General features: G+C 39.9%; 1 protein-coding gene across 2 annotated transcripts in view; it reads right to left on the reverse strand.

The window, feature by feature from the left end:
- The window catches only part of LOC138488902 (sodium channel protein type 2 subunit alpha-like), a 1,546,115-nt gene that overhangs the window by 1,426,889 nt on the left and 94,924 nt on the right, over positions 1-24,302 (reverse strand). The window lies entirely within an intron of this gene.

The following is a 24,302-nucleotide window of genomic DNA, read 5'->3' on the forward strand; positions in this document are numbered from 1 at the left end:
CCGTAATGCCCTCGCCGTCCGAAAGTACGGCGTCGCTGCCATCGCTGAAGGCGCCCTCCGCTGCCATGGCTGCCTGCCTGGCGTGGTGGGCCCAACGCTTTGTCGAACGGTCCTTAAGTGTTTTAGGTTTAAACCTACTACACGCTCTGCAGTTCGCTTCGGGGTGGTCCCTCGGCAAGCAGAGATTGCACGTGGCGTGCCTGTCGACCCAAGGGTATTTGCGGTTGCACTTGGGGCAGAATTGGAAAGGGGTACCCTCCATACGCACCTTGAGGCAGCGGGCTGGTAAGTGTAGGAAATATATAAGGTGTACCTATATACCAAGAGTGAAGAGTATGTACCACCCCCCACTCTCCCTACTTGCAGGGCCGAGGCCAGCGGCCTACTAGGCCCGGGCCGAGGCCAGCGGCCTTCCGAGGCCCAGATCCGTCGTGCAGCAGCCGACGGTCGATGTCTTCTCCAGCCGTCGTCGAGTGTCGATGGTCGACGTTTGGGGTGGGGAAGGATGTCAATAAATAATATTAATTGCAATAATTAGCAAAAGTATGGCTAAGGCCAGGGGACTCCGCAAGATGCTTCCGACCAGTATGGCGGAAAAAAACAATCTGAGGATCCCAGACGCGTGAGGGATCTTGGGTACAGTGGACGTCACACTAGGGATAGTATTACTGGCACGCCTGTGTCGACGCCCATTTTCGAGTTTCGAAAAACAAACTGTAATACTCCGCAGCTTCCACTAGATGTTGGCCTATGCACAGCATGTGATCTAAGCAGATTCCACAAGCCTCAGAAATATATATATAAAAACTTTGTTACAGGGACGTTATGGTTAAGTGTCATTACTAAAAACCTATGAAATTCAGTGAAAAATGTTTTGTTACAGGGCCGTTATGGTTCTAAGTAAAACCAAAAAACACCTGAAATTCTCCAGTTATGGTAAGCTAAGCAACTATAACTCGCGCCACCACCGTGTACTGCTAAGACTAACACCCAGGACATCAAAGATGACATCACTAATGACATCACATGTCTGGCTCCCTCTTCTTTCCTTTAGTGGCATATCTAGTCCAGTAACAGTCAGGAACTAAAAATTCAAAAAGTAGTAGATTTATACTTCAAATATGTTCTTACAGTAATTCACTTCGGTATTCACTCACAGCATATGAAACATATACATAGGGGAAAACACTGACTTGGAAGACAGCAATGCTTTCTATGTATGAAGATGATCAGTAAGGCTATTAACACTTTCTTATAGTTCTATCTTTTTTAAATTACTTTACTTTCCCTAGATATGCTCATATTGTTATCCATTGTACTCACACTACTTTCCTTAGGGTCCAGTCACATTATGTAATAGTTATACATAGGGAAGGAGTAGCTTTGAAACAGAGTAATCATTTCTGTGCAGGAAGATAATCAGTTAGGTTATGAAGATTGTCTGGTAAAACTGCTGTTTTTTTGTTTATTTCATTTTCCCTGTATATGCTCATATTTGTATGTGTTCTTGTCCGTTTGTGTTTTGTTTGCAATTATGTAGTAAATGGGTTTTATTAGCTACTTATTAAATGTTTCACAGTAGGCAAAACTGTAATAAGAGAGCATTTATCATTTTCCTATTCAACTATTCAACATGGCAAAATTAATATTGCACCTCCACCATGTATGCTGCACACAATGCCTATGTTTCTACATGAGTAGCTTAGTATACAGGAAACAACTTCATAATAGAATGCTATTTGTATCAATGCATTGCTGAATGTTCTACGTACCTCATGATATTTATTCCAATGTTCCTTGACACTTTTTTTTATCAACATTACAATAAGAATCCCTTGTACAGATTTTCATTAAAATTAAATGCACATGTGATGTCATCAGTGATGTCATCAATGACATTTGTGATGTCATCTTTGATGTCCTGGGTGTTAGTCTTAACAGTGTACGGTGGTGGCGCGAGTTATGGTTGCTTAGCTTACCATAACTGGCGAATTTCAAGGGTTTTTCAGTTTTACTTGGAACCATAATGTCCCTGTAACAAAGTTTTTTTCACTGAATTTCATAGGTTTTTAGTAGCGCAACTTAACCATAACGTCCCTTTAACAATGTTTTTTTACTGAATTTCATAGGTTTTTAGTGGCACAACTTAACCATGACGTTCCTGTAACAACATTATTTCACTGAATATAGATATATAGATAATGTAAATTTGATAAATGTTTACTAGGATGCTAGTGGGTCTGATATCCGCGGACCATGCGCCTGTGCGCTGACAGGCTCGGACAACATCAACACTATCCAAAATCTCAGGGGCTATCTTACATTGTTACATCATCCAAAAAAACACTAAACTTGTTCAAAAAGCAGCACATACAATAATGACATTCAATAATAAATAAGAAGTGAAACTGTGTGTGTAAGACAGTAACAGTCCAATTACATAGCATATGCAACATAGTGGAATATACTAAAACACAATAAATATGGCTCCAACAGAAATTTCACAGCAAAAATCAACAGGACACCTACGCAGCAGTAACAGCAAAACCTAGCAAGAAACTAGTGAGTACACTACATTTATTGTATATATTTATAAAAGTTCTGTGTTAGGTACACTAAAACTTATATATTACACAGAAATGTCTAGTACTTTGGAATGGCTGGAACAAAATTTTCCTTGGGATGAAATGAGTGAAGACAGTGATACTACACTTCTCTATATAAGCCAATTAATAACCATTACTTTATGTGTACTTAACCATTTTTTTAACAGACCATACAGACATTCACAATAATATAACAACAGTGATGTTAGAAAATCCTCTGCAGCAAATGGAGCTAAAATGGATCTGTTAATGAACAATTTCATTGTTTTAAAAAACTTTATGGAGGACCATATAAGAGGAAAAATGTAATATTACTGCCCCACATGTACCTGTAACCCCTCTCCATATCCCAGCCAACTATCCACCAAAAACTCCCCAGCTAGAAAAACATTATGATGAGACTTCACTTATTTCTTCCCATACCATCCATCATGTCCAAACCCCTAACTCCCCTGTATTTGTATCCGTTTCTGCTTCCCCCTCTCTTTCATAATTTTATACTTTATACAATAATAAAATATTAAGTGTGTTGTTAGTATATTCCTCTGTGTCTTATTTTTTTTTAAAAAGGCAGTTAGGGTGTCCTCAATTATCCAAAATGGGGGTGTCCCAAGGACATTATACATGTTCGTATTGTTGGCAATCAAAAAGGTGGTGTCCTTAGGCACACAAGATGTCCACCTGTCCACAATTAACCGAAATGAGGCTGTCCTAAGGACACTATACCTTTTTGCACTGTCCTCAATCAAGATGGAAGTGTCCTTAGGACACACAAGATGTCCGCCTGTGAGTAATTAACCAAAATGGGGGTGTCCTAAGGACACAATACCTGTTCGAATTGGCCATAGTCAAAATGGGGGTGTCTGCAGAACACTAAAGACATCTGCATGTTCGTAGCTATGCAAAATAAAGTGTCCTAAGAACATTCTCCCTGTTCGCATTGTCCGTAACCAGAATGAATATTTCCATAGAACACATAGCCTGTCTGCTTGTCTGCAAAGTTGAGACGCACATTTATTTTGTTCAGAGATCTGAACACTGTCCGTAGAACACCCTCGCGCATGCGTAGCACACGCTTGCCCCTACAAACATTGTGCCTGTGCGTAACTGTCTGCCACATGTGTGTCGCACTTTTAATTAGTTCGGCGACTGGAACACTGTCCGTAGAACCCCCGCACGCATTCGTAGACCAGACCCGTGCATTTGGTGTCCTACGGACAGCCGTCCCATTCGCCAACGTATCCTCGACGTCATCATGTGACCGCACCCGCGCTGAGCATAACGAACACCTAAAAAGTGTTTTTTTCAGCAATCCAAGGTATTTTCCTGGGAAAGTTCACCCTTGCACATGTCCCACACAATGTCCCTGGCCATCTGCATACTTTTTGGGAATTTTTGTAGTCCTTTCTTGGTGTTCAAAGTGTCCTGGGACAGCGCGGGTGTCCGCGAAGTGTGCCCCAGCACCCCTATATGATATTATTCTGTTTTGGGGCTTCCAGGACAGAGACTGCTCCTTGTTGCATCGGATTGCTCTTGCTCTATGAAACAGCTGTCCTGATGGCATTCATGGCTGCTGCTGGTGCTACTGCTGTCTCAGCAGCACCCCCAACCCCTCCACCACCAACACTTCCCCGAGGGTCTGCAGAGGGGAACAGGCATCAGGATACAGAGGAGAGTGATGAAGAGGATGAAGAGGATGAGGTAATGGAAGTCCCTACTACTAGTTCTCACCGTGAATCTTGGGTGTGGAGTTTATTTACCACTCTTGATGGAGTACCAATAGAATGTGCACACAAGGTGACCTGCAATCAGTGCAAGATGGTGCTGAGTCGTGGGAAACCGGGTTTGTACAGCTATGGTACTACCTCAATGAAGCAACACCTAAAATCGTTCCACGGTGGGGCTATTCATAAGGTTGTACCTTGCGATAAACGTAGTAGGTTCAGTTCATCTGCAGCATCCTCTGATTATGCTCCTGCCACCACAAGAGACACTGCTCTCACAGGCTATACATAATGCTGTTTATCCTTACCTTTCAAGGGTCACAGTATTGTGCATGTACTGCGATGCAGTACTCTGCAGGGGGGAGCACCTTTGAAGTGCTTTTGAGACTGTGGTCAAAGAGCATGAGAAAAACTGCTACCTTCCTGAATAAGGCCCAACCTACATCTTCCTCTCTCCACCTGCCCTTTCTTATCCACGTGGTTGGTGTCCCTTGCTTACCCTCCTTTCCCTTCCTTTCCTTGTGTGTCGTGTTTTAAAAAACCCAAAAAATATAAAACAACAAAACCAAAAAAAGCTCTTTTCAGAGCTGCCTTTCACAGTTAAAAAAGAGAAGTGTCAATGAAATGCGTAGGGCGCTGTGCATTTTTAGAAGTCTGCAGACTGTCTACGGATCTCTAAAATCTTTGCAGTACTGCCCCGTCACAACCATTGCACTTTTCTCTGGGAGGAAGTAGTGGCTCTGAAAAGAGCCTTTTTGTGGGTTTTTTTGTGTTTTGAAAACTTCAAATGGTCAACAACTACTGCAAAATGGATTGCTGTAATTCCAAAAAATGTTGCAATGCATTTTGCATATTTCGCATAAAAATCTGATTGCCGGCATAAGTAAGATGTACTCCATCTCTGCGAAAAATGTGTGTACTACGAAACATAACGTTTTCATTGTGAAAAGAGGACATACCAACATCTCTCAAAAAGGCACAGACAGCCTTGTTAACATTGCGCCTTGCTTTCTCCATTTGTGCACCAAATGAAGACGAACGCAGCCACATGTTTCTCTGCGCAATACGGGAAATAATTACTCTGGAGTTTGGATACATGTCCATGACTTTCCCAAGTCCTTCTTTCATTGCAAATTGCAAAGAGATTCCAGACACATGTCCTAAACTGTTCCCTCCACAATGAATAATAATAATGTCTGGATGACACTGTGTAACCAAAGTAGCACAAAGAGGTACCAAATCCAGCCACTTCATTCTACGCACTCCATGCCAGTGCACTTCCACATGAGGGAATCCAAGATGTACAGCTACTCCGCAGGGATCTGTATGCACCTGCAACCAATTTATCCACGAATCTCCTGAAATCCAGATAATCTGCTTTCCGAAACACACAGCCATAGATATCTCCTCTGCTCTCAGGAAAAAGACTGTCTGACAAACTCTCTGATCTCACATCACACCCAGTAAACCCTATTGACCAATCCCTTGTTGTGCTACGTCTCATTTGCATCCCTCTCAAACTCAAAAATCCTGTGTGTAATACGCGCTGTCCGCGGACACATCGAAAAATCTGAGCGTGGGAAATTAAAATTTAAATAGTGTGTCCCACTTCCCCTTTGAGGTTGGCTCTGAAAAGAGCCTTTTTTTTAGTTTTTTTTTGTTGCAGATGCTTCAGAAACACCTTTTATTTTTTTTTATTTTTTCTTATTTTCCTCCAAAAAACTTCACATTAGCTTCTCCAAAGCAACTCTTATGTTCCAAAACCGCATGGCATTTCCCATAAAAGATATCGACATGCCATCTTCTTTAAACTAATCAACATTACCAGGGTCAATGTTCTCATTGTTGCAAAAGAAAATGCCAGCTCTAGTCCTAAAAGCAAACATGCCTCGATTGATTAAGCATCTAGCAACATTTTGCTGCAGACAAAAAACAGAACTATTGTCCCATATTGGCCTAGGTATCAAACCAGAAACAAATATCTTGGCATTTGGAAGTAGTTTCATTACCGCCTGAACAAACTTTTGCAGATCTTGCAACAAAGTATGGGCACTGACATAGCCCAAATGCAAAGCACCACAGTGCAGAACAACCACATGTGGACTATTATACCTAGCCATTGCCTGCAAATTAAAACCAGGCACAGTGCACCACACCACCTCCACTCTTTTTGTGTCAAAATGGTTCGCCACATTCCTAGATTTAGCATACTGCTCCAAACCATTCACAAACATATCTTCAAGCACCACCACCCTGACTTTCTCCACCTCTGCCATCTTCACTACACACAGCCTCTCTCAATACGAAGCAGAACCTCAACACCTGATTGGCTACTCCTCAAAATACACTCCCATTTCATGCTCGGAAGCCCCAGATGTGGCATGTCCTGTCTGCGGAAAGCCACGGTGTCCACGGAGCATGTAAGTAACACTGGGGCAGCCCTTCTACCCTTTCCACTTCACTCTCTGCACCATTTCCTCATTGGCTACTGTTAAACAGTCACACAACCATCCACCAATCACATGCAAGACCTCTACATCTAACTCCATCATCACAATTCAGCACTTTAGATGTACTGTTGATCACTCCGAGTACAATTGCACTGTGACTGCAAAGCACCTACAGCAACGACTAGTAAACTCTCCAACATTTCTACTTTCAGATTCATGCACATCCACATGCATGAACACAAAGTACAGGTATGAATATTTTTTGCACAGTACATCATGCATGCCAACATTCCGACCCACCTGGGAGCGACATTTCCTCTGAAAAATCGGGAGACAACATTTGTGTCATAAGAATGCATTGGGCAAAGATGTATTTTCGGCAGGAGAACGTGAAAAATAACAATATTTTTCACTGAAAAATCGGAAGTCTCCCACCGAAATTGGGAGGATTGGCATGTATTATACATGTACATCTCTTGTATAAATGCATGTAAACAGAGTAACTGCCACTTACCCTGTGTAACCTGTAAAACAAGTTTACGTCATTTTTCCCATCTACAATGATCAAGTGTCACTTGCAAAGTTGTCAGCTCTCCAAATTTTGATTTACCCATATTATTAACTGCAATGTGCAAACTGTTATTTTCTTCATTCATTCTATCATTTCTGTAACCACTGCCACGTATTTAACATTTCAACCATGATAGCATTTAATGCATTATACTGCATACGATGTACATACAATTTCCTTTCTATACATTCTGCATATTTCACATACATTCTATCATTTTAACTTCTTTACAAATGACTATGTTAGTAATCAGATACAACACACACAGCCATCTAACAAAGTGTCATTTCATGTTAAAAGATGGGAGAAATAACAGTATAATTATGGAAAAAGGCTTTCTTGTGTGCTATAAAATTACACGCAGCCAGGAAGAGTATATGCATCTTTATGCACACAGATAGCCAATATCATTTGAAAGGCGAGCAGCTGAAACAACACCACTGCCTCTACAACTGTTCTTTCAATCTACACAGCTCTCTCATTCCATCTGGTTGCCCATTCCATTCTGGATTTCACAACAGCATTCAAATATGCACAGGTGCAGTCATATCTACCACATCATCTACAACTATGTACAGTGTTATAAAGCAAGACATACAACATCTCCCCCCTTCCCTTTTGTCTACAACACAAGCACCAGGTCCTTCCTTGCAACCCTTACTTTATTTCAGACTCTCCCATCTCCAAGCACCACAGAATCACCCAGTACTTTAGAAATCACCTACCTAGTAATAAGCTGCTGACCCCATCAAATCCTTCTGTTTTATTTCCCACACCTTCACAAATACATACATTGCATACTTTTCCATACAGTTCCTGCCATTTACCCAGTATAAATAGCAAACAAAGCATATGATTATTTCTTCTATCTTCTAACATCCAATAACACCCCCTTACGAAGCCAAGTGTGCTCTGTGCGCTTACTATTGTACTCATTTCTAAAGCACATTCAACTGATTCTAAATAAAATATACAGAATGCACATAGGCAAAGAAAAGTGCATGTACATGCTTTGCACAGTTATCTGAAAGCACTACTACTGCAAAAACCAAGAAATCCATGTCTACATTAACAACAGTGCTATTAACACACATATTTACTAACGTCTTTCTTTCACAATTGCAGTAAAGACCACTCTCCTGAAAAGCAGCAGCGTCTGAAGTACGAACGAGAACTCAGAAGAAACCTACTCTTTCCTTCTAAAAAAGTAAGTGCAATACTGCCATAATGTTCTAACTGTTACTGAAACAATGTACAATTCTAGTATTCTAGAACAAACAATTGTATTAACCCTGCAACATTAGATTCAGTATTAGTGCTTCCCCTCACCAGCTCCATACTTTCTATTGCAATCTAAACACTAGTGTAGTAACACACACATACAAGAATAGCCTTCCCAACCTGATGTAGCAGCCCATTGCACAATCACACACCTCTGCATACATCCCTACCATCATACTCAGACACTTATACACAAAGCACATATAAACAGCACAAGATCCCAACCCACACTTTTTTTTCTCCAACAGACCCCAAAGAAGGCCTATCAAAAAGCAACTACGTAGAAAGCAACGCAAAAGTAAACAAAATCAAAGCAGTATTTGTACAAAAAGTTCAAACAAAACATCTAATACAGTCATTAAGCGAAACAAAACAAGCTTCCAGTATAGAAAATGTGCCTCCTCTTTCAAAATGTAAAATGAAACAGAAAGTGATTAACAAGACTGCAGCTACCACTAGTGCTAACACTGCACCTATAGATATTGATGTAGCGGCAAGTAAGCATACCAAAAAAAATATTTTACAAAATATGTTCAGTCAGAGTCCTTCAGAACCTTATAAAAACAGGAGAGATATCCCACACAACCCTTAAAACCTACTGTAGGAAATTAATCCTAGACGCTCTCATAGACAGTGCAATCGTTTTCAAAAGGAAATTATTTATTTTAGTTTTAAACAGAATGAAACCACTAACAAAACTAACTAATAAACTACAAAAAATACTTCTCAATAAACAGAATATCAACAAAGATAACTTCACAAACATCTGTGGAGGTGAATGGAGTCACACCACGAGCACAGAACAATATTTCAATGACGAAGCATACAAACAAAAGCAAATAAACCCAATTGCCATACATAGCAGTGGATGAGGGTATGAAAAACATAATACCATTATGGAACAAGAAACGCTGCTCACACAAATATCCACAGAAAACTCATTATCACCTGTCCATTCCACTGAACCAATACGTCCAGTCTACAAACGGCCGTGCACATCAATGTGTAACATTGCCAAAAAATATTTCAAATCTTTACGCCAGTTCCTCAATCAGTATGTGAAAGGCAAAGACAAATTCAAAATTAAACTACTACAAAATACGGACTCCTGTCCAGTGTGCAAATACACAGGACTACAAGGACATTAATTAGCCTGCATTTCTGGACCTATTTGCAAAAAAACCTTCCACCATATCAAAATGATATCAACACACCATACAACTATAAGAAATCTGGTCCATAAACTGTACTATGCCAAAAGTCCTGCTTTAGCACTAGCCAACTCAAATAACAATCGTCTACTTGGTACAGCCAAACAACTACTCGAAGAAATAGAGCATATACAGAGAATATATTTTGGAATTGAAAGCCACTTACAAAATGCAATAGATTTACAACAGACTACCAACAACTGTACAGATGGCAAACGTCTATTACACACATACAAAAAAGAAATACTAAAGTTTAAAAGTACATCTGCTGAAGTACCCAACCATGTGTGTGTATGTTGCTGCAGGACGTTTTATAAAAATAGCACAAAAACTGTAGACATAACATACAAAATAGAAGACATTGAAGATTCCAAATGGTTCCAATTAGCTCTCTATCTGATAGCAGAAAACAAATACGAAATTACTGACCACTTAATACTTTGCAAAACTTGACAACAACCAAACACCTTCACGTGCTATCACAAATATCGTGGAATTATTCCCATTACCAAAACCCCTGCAACAGCTCAACTTATATGGGAGCATCATAATTCAAACAGTGCACCCATTTCAAGCAATAATACGCCTTCAACCAAAAACAGCAAAACTACCTCCCTCTGAATTAGTGAAAGGCATTCATGGCAAAGTAGTTTATGTGTCATTAGATCTCAAAGAAAATGTACACACTCTGAGTGCAACGTCCAATATATCAATATTTAATTATCTTAGTAAATGGCATACCTACAAAAGACAAAACAATTTGGCAACAACTCGTGGACTTACATAAAGTTAGACAAGCCCTGCAATATCTAAAAGACAACAATGACTACTACAGAGAAATTAAAATTGAAGAGTCATCAGAAACTGGTCAATTTCAACTTCTAGATCCTGCTACAGAATCCAATATTTTAGACCATTAGGCAATTCACCCATTACACTCTAAAGACACCATAGATGATGAACTGTAAATGTACCAAATGCGACAAGCCAAAGGATCTCCAATCAGCATATGGGAAAAATGTATTGAAGCACGTGCCTTTCCTCTACTCTTTCCTACTGGAAAAGGAGGAAGGTACGATGATAGACCCACACAAATAAAAGGATCAGAATACCGCTCCTTACGAATATATTCTGAAAACCCCAGATTCTGACAAAACGTGGAATACATATTCCACCTTCTCTTTGAAAGTGAACTAGCAACTCTATGTTACAGAGTTGCACACACATTGAAATCAGGTACCCATTTTCAAAATATGTAAGCTATGGAATTACTACAAAAAGTGCAAGAAAAAAATGAGATTTTACAGTCAAGCATTACAAATCTTTTAGCAAACATGCGAGGTACAAAAGAATACTGGTTCCGACATCATGGAGATGTACGCTGTATGATAAGAAACTTTGTCCCACCCACTTGGTTTGTGACATTAAGTGGTGCAGAATATGCATGGGAAGATTTACACGATTTCCTACGCATAGCAAACTAAAACAAAACAAACATAGATATACAAACACCAAGAGAACTCTGCTCTCTAGATCCTGTGAATGTATCAAGATATTTCCATCATCACTTCATTGCTATGCTACATTATTTGTAATAAAACTGCCACTTATTTGTAATAAAACTATTCCTCCCCTCGGAGAAGTGCAAAACTTCTTTTGGAGAAAAGAATACCAAGCCAGAGGAGCACCACACATCCACATTCTTTTGTGGATTAAAGATGCTCCTAAATTTGGTCAGGATAGTGATGCCACTATTTTGCAGTTGATCCAAAAATATGTCACTTGTGAAATCCCTTCACAAACAACACATAGTGACCATGCACACATTTTACAATTTCAAAGACAGAAATGTGGGAAATATTGTCGTCACAAATATAAAATCAAAGGGAAATACTGCACCAAATGCTGCTTTGGTTTCCATAGACCAATTTCAACAACAGGTAAAGTAATCAACTTCATGTATTCAGTAAGACATAGTGTCAAAGGTAAATGTTAAATGTTAAAGGTATTTGTACCGCTAACCGTCACCAAGGGATTTGATCCCCAGGTGCTCTAATCACATAAGAAAACATATTACATAAAAAGAAAAGAAGAATCAAAATACATCAATGATTGCAATGCAATCATTGTCCTCCAATGGAATGCAAACATACATGTGCAGTACATTGCAGACAATTGCACTGCAGTTGCATAATATGTCACACCCTACTTAACCAAAGCAGAGAAAACAGAGCTTCAGGACTTCTGGGATGACATATCATCTGATAAAACACAATCACAGAAATTGTACAGTTTAGGCATAAAAATGCTCTCTCATAGAGAATGTGGCTGCTATGAAGCGGCAGACTGTTTAACCGGTACTGCCTTGTATGGAAAATCTGAAAATATAGTATGGCTAAGTCTTGGTCCTGCTAAATCTAGAAAAAGAGTTCTCAAATCATATGAGGACATAGAAACAATAGCCAAACATGATCCCAACAGCCAGGACATTTTGAAAAACAACTAGACACATACTAACCAAACAAGAGTACAACTTTGGAAACCATGTGTCTCTACCACGTAGCCCAAAACTTCACATACAAAAATAATATTAATCCAGATGAATAGAAAGGTAGATACATAGTAGCAAATTGTGAAGGCAGCTTAGTGAAACTCACCAAAAGCAGCTTAATTAATCATATCAAATTGTCATTAAAAACTCCTCAACATAAAGAACTGTATTACATGTCCCTGCTACAACTTTTTAAACCATGGTGAAAAGAAGAAGAGTTACTGGGTATCTATGACTCCTATGAAGATGCTTTCAAAGCAAATTAAAGCACTATAACAGACATAAACTTTACACAGTACCAATCAATGTTGCACAATGAACAGCAACACGAAGTACTCTAGGCCCAACTAGATGTGGACACTCCTGACAGTAGTCAACCGTCTGTAACAGGAAGCCAAGAACCACTTAGACAGCCGCCTATACAAATGAGGCAGAATTAGCCATGACAAAAGTAGAAAACATCATGTGTCAGTATGAGCAATCTACAAGAGACTTGCTACTTTGCTGTACTGAAATCACAACTAAACACTGAGCAGCGTAGCATTTTCCAAGAAGTAACAAAACTAATTGAACATGGTGTGCAACATGAAAATAAAAACTGTACCTGCCAGGATTACAAACCTATACTGCTATACGTGAGTGGTCAAACTTGTTCAGGCAAACATTCTTAATCAAAATCATCAGCAAGTTCCTCCAACAATTGACAAACAACAAACTGTCAGCTGTTGTACTGCACCCACAGGTTTAGTTGCCTACAACATAGGCATTGTCACTTTACACCGATTACTACTCCTTCCATTAGAACACCAAAACAAATTAGACTAATTAGTGAATGACCGTGATGAAACAATTTGTCGATTACAACTTTCTTCTTCATCCCCAAACCTCTCCCCGCTGCCATTTCTTTGACTATTTGCGGTTCTTTGATTATTTTAGTTTTTCTTTAGTCTTCTTCTACCTTGTCATCTACCTGATCTTCAAGCAGTCTTGTAAAAATCGCATTGATTAAACACAAGTAAATAACAAATTTAAAATCGTAGACTGTCACAAATTTTCTACAGAAGCTGCAATAGAACTACGCAGAGTTTTCAAACAAATGAAAATGCTGCTAATAAGATGAAGTGAGCATGGTCTCCAACCTAATGTTGGCTTTAATTCACCTCAGACTACAAGAGGTCCTCAAAACAGACTACGAAGAGCTCTTTGGAGGTAAACACATTATTGTTTTCTGAGATCTTCTTCAATTAACACCAGTGAAAGCTGAACCTATTTTTAAAACCTTAGGGCACAAACTGTGCCGTAAAACTCTTGCAGCATAGGAAATGTCAACCTTTGGCAACATTTCCAATACAGAAAATGTATTGAAAATATGCGGCAGTCTGCAGACCTGACATCCGCCAACATGTTAAAAAATATTAGTGTTGGTGTACTATCTCAAGAAGCACAAACTATATTAAAAATCAGGCACACCCATTCACACTATGGCCATAACTCATGTGCTAGTGATGTCATGGAACAATTAGCACACAAAAATGTAAATTGTATGTCCTTGATGCCAACTCTTGCAAGCTGTTCAAAATTTAATGAAACAATGTTAAAAAAGAAATGCAACCAATTGTTCATATTGCCTCCACAGACAAACTGGACTTACATGGTATGACACTACCCATGTGTCAACAAGCCACAACAAGGCTAAACAACTTGGAAAACTCTATCTCTAACATAGCTGGTTTAGAGAAAATATTAAAATTATCTTTAAACTGTAGAGTAATGCTTAAACGTAACCTTGACGTGGACCAATGACTAGTTAATGGAGCACTTGGTACAGTTTTTGGCTTTCAAACATACCCACGTGACAACAATATTCAATTTGTCAAACTATCCAAAGTTAAAAGGATAGAAGGCTCTACTGCCCGCTTCCTTTGTTTCAAAGACATGTATGCACGCTGAGAACAATTTTCTCTAACTCCAGCATACACAGTCAACATTCACAAATCACAAGGTCTTACCCTAGGTAAAGCATTGATAGATATTGGAGACTTTAAAGAAGGCATGAGCTACGTAGCACTATCTCGCTTACGTACACTTGACAGACTATTTCTAATTAACTTTGATGCAAGTAAAGTAAATGCTGACATTTCTTGCATTTTAGAATACAATAGACTGCGTTCACTCTACACCCCATCTAAAAACCTATCCTGTTCCGCAAAAAGCAAAACGTTGTAAAAGAAAACTACTTCAGACTCAATCTATGCAGGATCTCACAGCAATTCCTCCAAAGAAAGTAAAAGAAGGTAATACTTCATCAAGGACCACAACCAAAGAAAAATATACTGTTCAAAGTAACTGAACTACCTCTTCAAAGATGCAACGCACAATCCCAACAAATTACTTGGACACAGAACTGTCAGGTCCATTCAAATTTTCAAATACAACTGGCGTAAATTGCTACCTACGCAAATGTTACAATAAATATTCTATTCCAATTGCCACCAATTACTGAAAACATTTACTTACACGGTACAGACCAATTGTGTTTGCAAATGTTAGCCCTTCATAGAAATGCAACCAACAATCCTGACAACACTTACAGTGTTTCTGGAATAAGGCAGGAATTGGACTGCTGTGCTGCAATGGTCACATTCACTATAAACTCACAAGAAGATCCACAAGAATGTCTAATGTACTTGCTGCAAGTAGTAGAAAACTAAAACATACCTATAAATGAAATCTTCCAGATTTCATACATGTGAAAAAATACATTCACTATTTGCAGGCATGTAGACAAGAAGAAGTTCCTAATGAACGCTTTGTGCATGTATCCATACCTAACTATGAATCCATTCCATTTCAGCAACTTGTACAAAATGCAAACCATGGCAGATTATGTACTTGCTGCAATTCCGATAATCGTTCCACTTTACAAATACAGACACATAGTAAATACGTAATAGTAATGCTTTTACGTTATAATGCAGATGGTACCAAAAACAACTGCAAACTGACTGGATTCACACATGGTCAAGTATCACTTGGTAAGAAAACCTTCACAACAATAGGTATAATCTACCAGGCAGAAGCCACAACCAATGCAGATCACTACACTGCATATATAAACAAGAATTGTGGATGGTTCGAATGTAATGGTAGTACCATTACTCTAAAACAGAGATTACCAGCAAATCTTGTAAATGCTTACTTAATATTCTTAAAACCAAAATGTAATAACTCATCTGTGTATGAACATAAACAAAACTTGAACTTCAAAACTATTACCAGTTAGAATACGCCAACAGGTATCTAACTGCCCCAAGAATCTGCAACAAAGAAACAGATAAATGAATACCACTAAATTAAACAAGAAATAATCAGTTAGAATACGCCAACAGGTGTCTAACTGTCCCAAAAATCTGCAACAAGCCAACAGGTAGATGAATACCACTAAAATGGAAAAAGTTATAAACAAATAGAATATACCAACTGCTATCTAATTGCAACAATACTACCACCACTTCCAAATGAAAACCATACACCTATTCAATTCCTCCTATTGAAATCAATGAAAAAATATATTGTACCACAACGTAGAAAGGGTTGGATTTTTTCCCACAGACTCAATGATTTAATCAACAAACACCGGAACTGAGCAAATTGCACCCTTCGCCCATGCACCCAAGACTCTAGGCCCTGGCCACAACCACCGCAGCACAACACATCCATAGAAACAAACACCTACCAAATGACCACAACCCAAAAACATAATACATCCACCGAAAAAGTATGCACTTCAATTAACATTCTAAAAAATAATTACAACCAACGACAAACTCTTAGGTACATACCCTCTTCACTCAATGCTCTTCTAACAACCCAAAACCAACATCTTACTAAACTAAAATATCCAGTAGTGCGCCCACACAATCCAACAAACAAACTAACACACATCATCTCACTATCCTATAAACACTATTACAATACTACCAATCAGTACTAGTTTTTGAAAACATATCCCCTAAGCAGCCCATAAACCAGTATCCAAATGTTTGGTAGCATTGTAGAGTTATGCTGTGGTGGTTGTGGCCAGGGCCTAGAGTCTTGGTTGCATGTCCGAAGGCTATCCTTCGGCCATGCACCCAAGACTCTAGGCCCTGGCCACAACCACTGCAGCATAACACACCCATAGAAACAAACATCTACCAAACAACCACAACCCAAAAACAGAATACATCCATCTCAAAACTATGCACTTCAAATAACATTCTAAAAAAAATGTATTACAACCAACGTACAAACTCTTCAATACATACCCTCTCCATCCAATGTTCATGTCATCTTTGATGCCCTGGGTGTTAATCTTAGCAGTGTATAGTGGTGGTGCGAGTTATTGTTGCTTAACTTACCATAACTGGGGGTTTTCAGTTTTACTTGTAACAATAACATCCTTTTAACAACCCTTTTCCACTGAATTTGTTACATATTCATTAGTGCAACTTAACCATAACGTCCATTTAACAAAGTTTTTTCACTGAATTTCATGGGTTTTTACCAGGATACCCTTAATTTTTCTACATGTCCGTTACATCATACTGCCCCTCTGCCCCCAACATGATAGCCACAGGATCCATAGACTGTGTGACTGTCCGCGGACTGTGGACAGCATTCACACTGCCCAAAAGCACCTGGATTACCTTACATTGTTGTATCCTGCAACTCGCAAAAGCATGTACATGAAACTTTAAGAGATATATGTACCACATCCAAAAATGAATACGTATAGAAATTAATTTATTTCTGTACCATTACAATGTATTACAAATGCTTAACTTGTAAGAAATAGCAGTATTGTTTTCTTTCAACAGAAAATGGCAAGCACCCTGGAGTGGTTGGAGGAACATTTCTCTCATGACAAAATGAGTGAAGGAAACAACTCTAACTGGAAGAGAATACAATTTTTAAACCAAAAAATGTGATGTCATTTGTTGACATGTCACTAAAACATGGTTTTCTTTTTAACAGTACATATTGTGAATGAAGAAAGTGGCCCCGAATTACTATTACATGACCAAGATAATGGCCACAAACAGCCCCTAACTCCAAATGCAGAAAATGAACTACTAAATCTATCTGCAAAAATTGATGAATTACATAATAATTTTGTACAGTTAATGACATTTGTTAAAAATCATGTCATAAAAATATCCCATACCAATGCTCAACTCATACATGTGCCCATTAACCCTGCCCCAACTAATCACCCCCATCAAATTCCCTAAATGAAAGACGCTATGATGAAACCTCAGTCCGTTCCTCCCCTTATGAACAGTGCGTAGACAACCCTAATTCCCTCATATATGTTTCCCATTCTGCTACCGTGTCTGTTTTGTAATTGATTGTGTTTGTTTTAATAAATATGTATGTGTGTCCTGTTGGTGCGTGTGTTTAAAAAAAAAAAAAACTATTTGGAGTCTGCTGACTGTGCAACTGTGTGGGCTGTCAGTAACCAAAATGGAAGTCCCCCAGGACATTGCACATGTCCGGACATGTCCACTTTCCTGCGTCACACTTTTAATTTGTTTGAGGAATCCACACCTGTCCTACGGACACTAGCACACATGCGCAAATGATCCTGTTGTGCCCCCGGACACCTGGGCTATCTGCACATGTCTGCTTGCATGTGTCACACTTTTAATTAGTTCGGAGACTCTACCCCTGTCCTATTGAAACTGGCACGCATGCGCGACTGATCTTGTTGTGCCCCCGGACACCTTGCCTGTACAAACATGTCTGCTCGCATGTGTTGCATTTTTAATTAGTTCAGGGACTCCACCCCTCTCCTTTAGACCATAGCATACATGGGCACACCATCTCCTGTGCAATAGGTTTCCGATGGACAGTCGTCCTCTCCTTGGCCATCCAGGGACTTCATCATGTGACCACACATGCGCTGCACGCTGGGAGTATCTGCCATGCCCCCGAACAGTTAAAAAGTGTATTTGTGAACAATCGAGGGTGTTTGAAGCTGAAACTCCACCCTTGCAGAGCTCCTAGACTGTGTCTTAGTAGATCTGCCAACTTTTTATAATTTTTTTAAACCTAGCTGTTGCTGGAACTCTCCGCAGACAGTCCCACCATCCGCGGACAGCCCCTCTAAAGGGACTCACCCACTGCTGCTCCTCATTGTGTTTATGGATGCCCAGGAGAGAGCACCTGCTGCTGATTTGGGCTATTTGGTATCTCTACTTTGTACTTGGAGACAACAGAATCCATGGCCACTGCAGCTGCCCCACCACCACTACCATCTGGAGGACCAGTAGAGGGGAACAGGCGTGGTGATACAGAGGTGGATCAGAAGGACAATGCGGATGAGGTAATTGAAGTTCCTCTATCCATCTCCCTATGTGAATCTTGGGTGTGGCAGCTTTTTACCACCGTTGGGGGTGTACCTAAGGTTCCGGTGGACAAAGTTAGATGCACTGAGTGCAAGGTTGTACTCAGTCGTGGAAAATGGGGTCTGTACAGCTACAGGTCCACCTCCATGCGGCACCTCCTCAGGTCCAATTACAAGGTGGCAGTTCAGAAGGCTGCACCTTTCAAAGGGACAAGTAGGCTGACACCCAGTACCACACCCTCATCATCTGCTCCTGTCACTACAAGGGACACTCCTGTGGGGCAGAGGATCCCTGTGGAAGCCTCACAGGCCATACATGACAGTCACCCCTTATCTTTCGAGGGTGACAGTGCTCTGAATTTACATTGACACACCACTCTGCAGGGGATCAGTTTTGAAGTGCTTTCAAGGCTGCAGTCAAGGAGCATGAGAAACACTGTTCCCTACCTGATTAATGCCCACCAAACATCTTTCTCTCCCCACCTGCCCCTTCGTCCCTGTGGTTGGTGTCCCTACCCTCCCTTCCCTCCCCTATCTTGTATCTCCTGTGAAAAAAGCACCAAAAAAATACAAGATACAAAAAATAAAAAAGGTTATTTTCAGAGCCACGTTTTACAGTTCAAAAATAGAAGTACCAAAAAAGGTTACATGCCCCTACACAGCCAGCTATGTCCACGGACATTGCAGTAGTCCACGGACATCCAAAAGATGTGGCTGGTGGTGCCATAAAAACCATGACACTCTTTTGCGTGGGAAAGTGGTGGCTGTGTAAAGAAATCTTTTTGTATATTTTGTTTTTATAAGTTTGTTCAAGTTTTAAAGTAAGCTAAGCAACATTTTCTTTCAAGTTGCAAAACAGTAGGCATTTTGCTTCCGCCGTGCTGCCATGCCTTTTTTTCACCTACTGCAAAATCCTTCCATATTTACAAAAAGTGCTTCAAAGCATTTGAATATTTTGCAAAAAAAGCTGATTACTGGCATCAATAAGATGTACTCATCCTCTGCAGAAAATAGTGGCAATGTCTATTTTCATTATCGAAAGGCGTCATGCCACCATTTCCCAAAAATGCACAGACACCCTTATTGACATTGTGCCCCGCATTCTCCATTTTGGGAACAAACGAACTGGAACGCATCCTTAACTGTCTCTGGGCAATGCGAGAAAAAATGAGTCCAGAGTTCGGGAACATTTCCTTCATTTTGCCAAATGCCTCCTTCATTGCAAACTGCAGTGAAATTCCAGTTACATGCCCTAAACTGTTCCCTCCACCTTGAACAATGAGTATGTCTGGGTGTTGGAGTGTGAGCAAATTGACACAAAATGGGTGCATATCCACCCGCTTCATGCCACACACTCCATTCCATTCCACCTGTACATCATGAAATCCAAGATTTTCAGCCACTCCATACAGCTCTGCATACACCTTCAACCAATGGATCCACGAGTCCCACAAAATCCTCTGAAAGACATAGCCGTAGCCATAGCCATCTGCACTTCTCTCAGCAATCACACCTTCTACCAAACTCTCTCCTTGCATAACACACCAGGAAAATGTATTAGCCAATCCCCTGGAGTGCACAGTCCCATTTCCATGTCTGGCATCTACAAAAGACCTGAATGTGGCACGTGCTGTCCGCAGACTACTGCAGTGTCTGCGGACAGATTGTCCGATTCAATGGGTTTGGGAGAGAAATTAAACACATGGTACGTTTTTTACCGTTTAGTGGTGACTCTGAAAATAACTTTTTTTTAAGGTGGTTGTAAAGAAACACTTTTTGTTTTTTTTTACTTTTTTTCCTTATAGGAACCTCTTCAGTGCATTTCTTACATTATAAAGGAAAATTGCATTTCCAATATTTGAATAGTGAATTGCATCCGGAGCAAAAAAAATCACACCCTGAGAATTGATGTTATCATTCTCAAAAGATGACATTCCAGAACCATACTTAAAATCAGATCATGTTTACTGACAATCTGTCTTGATTGTACAATTTGAGGACTAAAAAAGCTTGTTGGACATCTCCATATGCGTCTCTGATTTATTTCTGAAAAATAATCTTAGCAGCAGGAAACAGTTGCATAAGGCTTTTAAAGAAATATGTTAACGCAACTTGCAGAGACACTGGAGTCACAAGCTTGAGGAATGCATTGACCCACTAGGCTCTGCCCTGCAACATCACTGTGCGCTGCTTTCACCAGAACCAACAGAATGGCCTGTGTGCAGTAAAACTGGAAAATGGGATGCCAATCTACTTTGCCTGTGTCAGTGGTAGAACAGGAGGCCACACTGTCAAAACCTGTCATTGGGCTGCCCACAGAGTAACATGGAACTACTGAAAGGCAGTGCTTCATTGCCAGGAGAACCAAAAGTGCTCTAAAATCTGTTTTCCTTGGCTGTTGAAATTGCAAAATCATGGTTCCCAAACATCAGAAAAGATCCAACATCCTTGATGGGTGTTAACCATCACCTTATTTAAGGAATCCACATAAGCGCACTATGTCAGGAAAAACAGAATCTATCAGAGAATATCCACATTAAGAAGTGTGCTTGTTTGTGGAAATCTGTCAGAATATGGGTGCAATGGCACTGGCCGCCTGTGTCAGAGCTGGCATTTAATTACACTGGCAGTTTAAAACGTATGCAATAAAATCAAACTGTTGAAAAGAAGTGACTTGCCATCAAAAGCAATATAGGTTGCCGCTATTTAATCTCTATGTTTTAAAAAAACTGGAATTAGAGATCTGTTTGCCTATTTTGAAATGTAAATTTATTTTATCAAAGACACATTTAAACAAGTTGGGATTTAAAGTGAACTGATACCAGCCAGAGGACTTCAAAGCACATTCCACAGTTTGCTCCAACAAAGGCATCTCTCCTGCTTCTCAGCAACACCAGGAACTCTCAGTTGGATGTTAATGGAGGGGGGAGGAGATTTTGCTCTGCTGCTCTGATGAGAGACAATAGACTTCCTGGATTGAAAGAGTATGCAAATCGAGTGTCAACAGAAACCCCTGACAGCAGGAAGAGAGGCCTGGATTGCTCTTGGATTGCTCTTGCCCCAGAAAAACTTTGGGGGCGGGACAGACAGATATGTGTATCCGTAAACCACAAAAAGACTCACAGAGAACTGTGCAAAATTGTAAAAATCTGTAAAATATAGGGTTGTTAACATGAAAATTCTGGTCAACTTTTGAAACTACTCAGAAAGCTGTGCTATGTTCAGAGACATGACTACAGAAATTGTGATTTTGTAGCAGTTGTGATGATTCTAGAAATATGAAACTTCACAGGATTATGCCCAGATGTCATGCACATATATGTAGAAAAATGTGGACAAATCTGACATTGGGTACCCAACCAAAAGCGTGAAAAACTGTCAAATCTGAACCGAAGCTCTCACCGAGATGGAACTCGGACGGATACTTGCTCCACTAAATCTGTGATGTAAATATGTTATCACTAGCAAGTTGGTAAAATTGTAAATATGCTGTATATGAAAAATAGATTTACTGTAAAGAAACAAAGGGGAAGTTCTCCCTGGATTGTAAAATACAGCATCATCATGGCACCAGATTTCCTTCTCAAATCAGGGGAGAGGACATACCCTTTACCAATAGGATTCCTAGAGGGTGTGCCTAGTATGATTCAGCCTACTCACCCCTTTGGGAAATATATAAATAGAGATAGCGTAGGACCTAGAAACACTCACAGATTCATCCATAAACTGATTGCTGGTGGACCACTCTTCAGGAGAAACCCATATCCAAGACTCCAGAACTTAGAAAGCAGAGAGGCCCAATTCCAAAGCTGAACCCTTCTCAGCTTGGCCTTTTAAAATCCTGAAACCGGATTTTACCCCAGACCTCCAAGGGGCACCAAAAGAACAGCCTGGCTGTGCTGTTTCTGCTTTCTTGCCAAGAACTCTTGCTAGAATCCAGAGATCCAAACCAGTAGAGCAGAGCTGTAACCAGATATCTGTGAACCAGAACCAACCCATCAGATCCAGTCCAGAGTGCCATGCAGTGTCCAGAGTGCCGTGCTGAGGCAGAATCTGAGGGCCCTGAATCCTGTCCGATGGGCTAGCAGAATTCCAGTCCAGAAATCTTTGACCGGATCCCTGACGGGTCCATTCCAAACAGTAGTAGTGAGTATTTATAGCATAGAATTGTCACTAGCAAGTATCTTATCCATAAGTAATCCTATCCAAACCCTTCTATCGTATCTAGAACTGCATTATAGAAAATCTTTTGTCTTACCTGAATTTTTCTCTCATCCCTATAGCCCTTTGATAATAGTAGTGTTAAATTATCTTTGCGCTAAAATATTTGCTGAAGAAAGACAAGTGTCTCGGCGGGCAAAAGCCAGACAGAGGCGTCACTGATCTTTTGGCTGTACCGTTGGGTATCTTGTATCTTCATAGACTCCCTAGTGTAAAGAAAATCTTGGTTATACATTCAAAAGCACATCTTTCATTTGAAAATGTTGACGCTTTCTGAGAAAAACCGACCACTACTAAAGCCTTCATAACTTCCGTACCGTGCATGCTAGGAACGAAATTTAAGTTGCAAATCGAAGCTAACATCCTCATTATAGTTTTTGTACAATCGCACTTCTCACACGCGAAAAAGTTTGCCACAAATTTTTCGTTTGGCTCAATTTCATCATGTGTAAAACAGCTGTTCTTTGCATCCAACCTCAGAATTCAGTTTTCAATCTGCTAGTGACTCAATAACCATTGCAAGTGTTTATCTGAAACTATACAAAGCGGCTCCCACTAGTTATGACTCCAATTTAGTGAATTAAATCCATCTTTCAGTGTTTTTACCCATTCATTCAAAGCCACATTCAAAAGCATTTGACCCATTTGCAGTAATTCCTGTTTCTCTCTGAGTTTGCTGGGGGAAATTGGGATTAATACTGTATTTGTTGTGTGTGTATTCCTGAAACCTGTTTGCTCTCCTTCCATCTAGTTATACTGCATATTGGGGGGATTGAATAGTGTGCAGGGGGAAAGAGTGACATTGCATTTGACTGAACCCACACAAAGTATTATTCTATGCTGCATGATTTTTCCGATCTATACTCATTCTGATTAAAGAGATTGTTGATTGTAACATCACCCCATTGGTGATCATTGTATAAATATTAAATAGTGTTATATATATTGTGCAAATCCATAAAATAAATCTTTTAACTTTGCAAAACAGCCTGCCTCCTGGTTCATTGAGACCGTGGGGGGGATTCAAAGAGAGGGGCGTAATGTAAGGGTACATCATTCAGAAATAAAAGAACTTATAGACATAAAAATATATAATTAAGGGTTTCAATTGTGCATCCCACACTAGGCATTGACTTAGGTGAAGTGCTGGGTTGAAATCTCTTACAAGCCCCAAACTATCTCCTCCACAATGGACAATCACAAAATCTGGACATTTAAAATCAGTCATACTCTCAGAGAAGAAAAGCAAGCTTGTCCACTTTGAGCCACAAACTGCATGCCAGGAAACTTCCACTTCTG

Source organism: Ambystoma mexicanum, chromosome 9, assembly GCF_040938575.1.
Source record: "Ambystoma mexicanum isolate Mex_15411 chromosome 9, UKY_AmexF1_1, whole genome shotgun sequence".
In the NCBI taxonomy this organism is placed as follows: Eukaryota; Metazoa; Chordata; class Amphibia; order Caudata; family Ambystomatidae; genus Ambystoma; species Ambystoma mexicanum.